Source organism: Mus pahari, chromosome X, assembly GCF_900095145.1.
Source record: "Mus pahari chromosome X, PAHARI_EIJ_v1.1, whole genome shotgun sequence".
NCBI classification, from domain to species: domain Eukaryota; kingdom Metazoa; phylum Chordata; class Mammalia; order Rodentia; family Muridae; genus Mus; species Mus pahari.
In genome coordinates, this window is record NC_034613.1 from 9536397 (window position 1) to 9541292 (window position 4896).

General features: G+C 43.9%; 1 protein-coding gene across 1 annotated transcript in view; it reads right to left on the reverse strand.

The window, feature by feature from the left end:
* The window catches only part of Ndp (norrin cystine knot growth factor NDP), a 24435-nt gene extending 19892 nt beyond the window's left edge, over positions 1-4543 (reverse strand). The window contains exon 1 of the mRNA XM_021188476.1: positions 4155-4543. The gene's annotated coding sequence lies outside the window, so the exon portion shown is untranslated. The remainder of the gene's footprint in view (positions 1-4154) is intronic.
* Between the last annotated feature and the right edge of the window lie 353 nt (positions 4544-4896).

A 4896-nucleotide genomic window follows, 5' to 3' on the forward strand; every position in this document is an offset into this window, starting at 1 on the left:
GGGAAAGGAAGGGAAGGGAGGAAGGAAGAAAGGAAGGAAGGAAGGAAGGAAGGAAGGAAGGAAGGAAGGAAGGAAGGAAGGAAGGAAGGAAGAAAGGAAGGAAGGACAAGAATATTTTCAGTGCATTCAATTCAGAAGGAATTCCTCCATTCTTCCTTTCAGCAATGTGTTTCAGCATCAGGTCTCTACTGGCCAAACAGAGCCCTGTTTCTCCTTTCTGTTTGGGGAGGAGAGACAGGAGAGAAACTTGAGGAACCTGAGAGCAGGGAAAGGCCCAAAAGATCTGCGGATCTTTGTTCCAAGTCACTTGTCTGTCCGTCTAAAACAGAATAACCACATTTCTCTTAATGTGAGCCAAAGTGCATCCAGGCATTCCCATAGCACTCCCACCCCCAAGGCCTTTGCCAGAGATGTCCGGGTCACTGTGATGGTATGCTTGTCTCTGCCAACCCGGGTCACTCCAGCCCCACTCTTGGCGAGCCACGTGGCTGCTCTTCTCTGTGAGTGGGTTCAGGCTCAGGGCTACAAAAAACCCCATATCCTATCTGCGTAGAAGAACCTGTGCCAAGAATGACATCCTGGGAATACTATGGAGATGAGGAGACCTCATGGGCTGTTCTCCCCGGATGGAACAGGACCCAGGCTGTCTGGAAAACAGAACTAACTGCAGCTCACAATAGAAGGAGATCAGGCATAGGGAAAAGGGCGGGCTAAGAGCAGTGGCAAACAAAAGAAGCCACTTGCCACCCAGGAAGTTTTCATGGTGTGCAGTGGTGGAGGAAGCAATTGCAGGAAACAAGTACCCAGACATGGCACTGCCAGTCTAACTGGATTCTTTTCTGTATTAGATTATGGGAAAGAAAGAGGGGAAATATATAGCCAGCCAGCTGTTCAATGGCTTACAACCTTGCTTTTATTGTCCGGGTAAGTTGGTGAGGTGGGGCATCAGAGGAATTCCAAACATACCATCCCAGAGAAATTTTAATATGTTCCACAGTGTCATACACGAAGAGGAAATGACAGCTGATCACAGCCAAGACAGGCTACAGCAATTTGGGCCCTGGAGTTCACCCATCCTCCTATGGCCCCGCTTCCATCTCCTGTTGAGTGTTCATACTCCTTAGTTCTTCCACCTGCCTTTCTGTGCCCTCTGTTCCTGTTGGCCTAGCAGGATGGTGTCATTAACTGACAGTCATGGGCAAGAAATGAACATACGTACAAAGGCCAATGGCCAAGAAGATGTGGCTTAGTTTGAATAAGTCAGACACCTTAGAGGGTCAGGGGCAATCCCACCACAATGCATTTTGTGCTAATAAGCACCCAAACCAAGAATGCTCTTGATGTCTTCTCATCGTCCCCCAACCCCCAGTAACCTAAACATGGGGTGAAATACTATACTGGTTTATTGGAAAGAGGCACTGAGTGTTGCTCAGACAGAGACCTAGGTTTGAGGAACAACTTCCAGCTACTTATCCCAGTGCTCTTTTCAATTTAGGCCAAGCCCAGAGTTCACTGATTTCCTCAGTCTAGGGAATGGGACCAGTAAGTGATGGGAGAGAGTGACCGCATCCTCCTCTGCGCATGTTTCTAATACAGTGATTCATGAAGCAGCCCTGATGTCAGCTGCTGAGGAGGTGACTCACACCCATCTTCTGATAGAGATAACATACAGTTCCCTTCCAGAGGCTGCTCAAGAGAACTGAGGAAGGTTGTGGTACTTTTTTTTTTCCCAGATGGTTTCAACCATCACCCCAAGAAAAATCCTGACCATATTAGCTATGTGAGTGTGGTACACTCAGGATCTAGTGCAAAAAGCCAAGGGGGAGGAGAGCCCCTTCATTATAAATAGAAAATCTGTTAATAAGTATTTTAAGTAAATCTAGAAACACTGGCAGCTACTTTACATGGTTCTTAATAAGCAGAAAGTTCTTGTCCAATTACCCATTGGCAAAGCCCATTAATTTCTCTTCCCAGATTCAATCAGAAAGAGCATACAGACCAAAAATAAAGTTATGGGAAAATGTCCCATTCACCTTTGTATTCTTCAGAAAGTGCATAGTGTCAGGGACACTACAAATGCATAAGGAATATTTATCAAAAAGATGATGGAGTGAATTATTAACCAGGAAGAACAATGGTACTGAAATTGTAAGTTCTCAAGACAGTAACATTCTCTGGCCACCTTTGGTGGTTGTAATTCTGAGAAAGTCATTTTTCAAGGGTCTAGGAAAATAAATGAGTTGGAAATTGTTAAATGTATTGAAAAATGATTTATTTTTCCCTTGACAGTGTCATTGGAACTCAAATTAAGATTGAGAACTCCACAGGCATATTTCCATCTGTGGGTGTCAGCTGCTCAGTATACAGTCATAATAAGAAGGCCTTAGATAGTTCTCCCATTACCTGAACCAAATGTATTTTAAAAGAAATGATGCACGACATTGCATTTGTGTTCAAACACTTTCAAATAATGGTCTGAATAACAGTTTAAGAAAATTGTTTTGAGTCACTTAAATGCTTTGCTAACAGCAGTAGTTTTTTTTTAAGTCATAAAATATTGCAATACAATACATATTATTTTTTACAGCCTTTCTTGATTAGCGAAGCAGTTGTGAATTCCCTCATTTAAATGCCTGATTTTATTCAACAATGCTCCTTGGGCTAGATATTTATGAAAGTCAGGGGGAAATTCCCATAAATTGTGCCCTGTGTTCCACAGAAAGCTGGCCAACAGAACCCTGAAGTTCACTTTCAGGAGTAAAATTAGTGAAAAGAAAGTGAGCAGACACTTGCATGAAGTCTAAATGCCATACTGAGACAGTCTACAATTCCTGGTGTATTTGGCTGACACCCACAGCCACCACTATATTTACAGCATCTCTGTGTTTCCATGTGTACCTGGTAGCTAATGTTGTCTTGAAACAGTCTGCCATGTTGTATCTTATAATTAATACACACTAATATTAGAAACGGAGAGAAAGATGCTCTATAATAGCCATATCTGCTAGGAATGACAGTTACAAAATATAAGGGATTTTCATTTTGCCAAATAGATTGCTTTTTCACACCTGATCCTTAGGAAGGTGTGTGTGTGTGGGGGGGGGTGCTCTTTCACAGAGGCTTATCTGGGCTTGTCCTTTACAATGAGCCTCAGTTACTGTGCTTTCTGAGTCATTAACATTCTGTACACAATCAAACTTCCCGTCCCTCAAGAGTTATGCCCGGGCCTCCTACAGCTCAATTGTTCATTTAATGAGAGAACTTGCATTCAGGAACTGGAAAAAACCCTCTGAATATTCCCCAGGTGTCTGTAGGAGTCATTCCTCCCGGTCCTGGTCCCTGTGCTGTCAGGAGCATCCTTTTCTGGTCACTTCTTGGGTATTGGATTGTTGGTCGTGCTGCAGGGACAAACCGACTACTAAAAATAACCCCTTGCAATAAGGCCAAGGCAAACAGCATGCATTTCCTCAGACTTTTTGCCCAATCAAAATCATACAGTAAATCCATCCTCATCGCTCCCGGACACTTCTGAATGTATCCATGGAAGCAAAGTCCAAACGCGGGATAGGAGAAGAGTGAAAGGGAGCAGCGTGACACTGAAAGCTAGGCATAAATGTTGCCTTTTGTTTGAAGTCATTCTGAGCACTCCCGGCACAGCCCTGGCAGGAGATCAGCCGCATACATAAGGACTAACAAAAGTAAATAGTGCACGTTTAACCTCGCAGACTCTCCTGCGTTAATAGTGCCCCCATTGTAAGTGGGATGAAGGCAGTAGGGAAGATACGGGACTCCACAAACGCAAGTCGGCAACTGCTGCTTCTCTGTCCCCCTTTATGGTGTCACATAGAAGAACCATTCCAAAGTTACATCTAACTACGCAGAGTTTGCAAAGAAATCAAACCAAAAGATATTTTCGAGCTTCTCTGGGATGCTTCCTGTCAAAGACTTCAAAGACACATTCATTTAAAACAAACAAACAAACAAACAAACAAAACCCCCACAAGGCTAGCATGCTACAGATCAATGCAAATTAAAGTGATGCAAATTTAAGTGGTATTTAAAGTTTGTCTCTTTGTTTGCAAGAAGGATGAAAGGCAGAGTTTGGAAAGAAGTAATTTCCTAGGCAAGCCGTCAGCGCTTGTTTGCCTGCTTACCTTGGGGGAAACGCAGGGCTCCTTTCTTCTCAGACTTTTCTGAGAGCTAGAAAGAGGTCCTGTTACTTCCAAATGCTTTTGTTCTTCTGTCCCTCTGTCACATGGCTTGCCTTTTATATTTGCAACACACAAAAGTTAGGACTGTTGTTTAAGCGACCCAGGGAGAGAGAGGGAGAGAGGGGGAGAGAGAGAGAGGGAGAGAGAGGGAGAGAGAGAGGGAGAGTGTCAAATGGAAAAGTGCCATTGCAGGCATATATCAATCAGGCGTGTGGCCGCAGCAGCGCACTAGCAAATGGGAATACCACGGAAATGTTAGGCGCTCTCGTTATCGGGGACTCACAGCCTCTGCCCACTGCTCGGCTCTTTTCCACGGAGCATCTTACGATGAGAACAACAGCACAGAACACGGAAGTTTTCTTCCCCCTCCCCCATTATGTTTTTGTATTTGTACACTAATAAGAGGCTACATGAATATTCTGAGTTTAATTCTTTTGCAAGCATGTAGCTGCTATAAAGATGTGCAGTTGGCAGTAGAAACACACGGTTTTGGAAATACAAAGACAGGGTGGCATTCTGTTTAACGATTAAACAGCTGGTCAGGATGAAGTTGAAATGCTAAGGGAGGGAAAGGTGGACATCAGCAGTCTTTCTCAGGCTAAGCTGAGAAGCAAGTGCAAAATGCTACCCTGTTTTAGCATGATGTGCGTGGGTGGTGAGAGTTCTTTTTTTCCAAGTTGTTCAT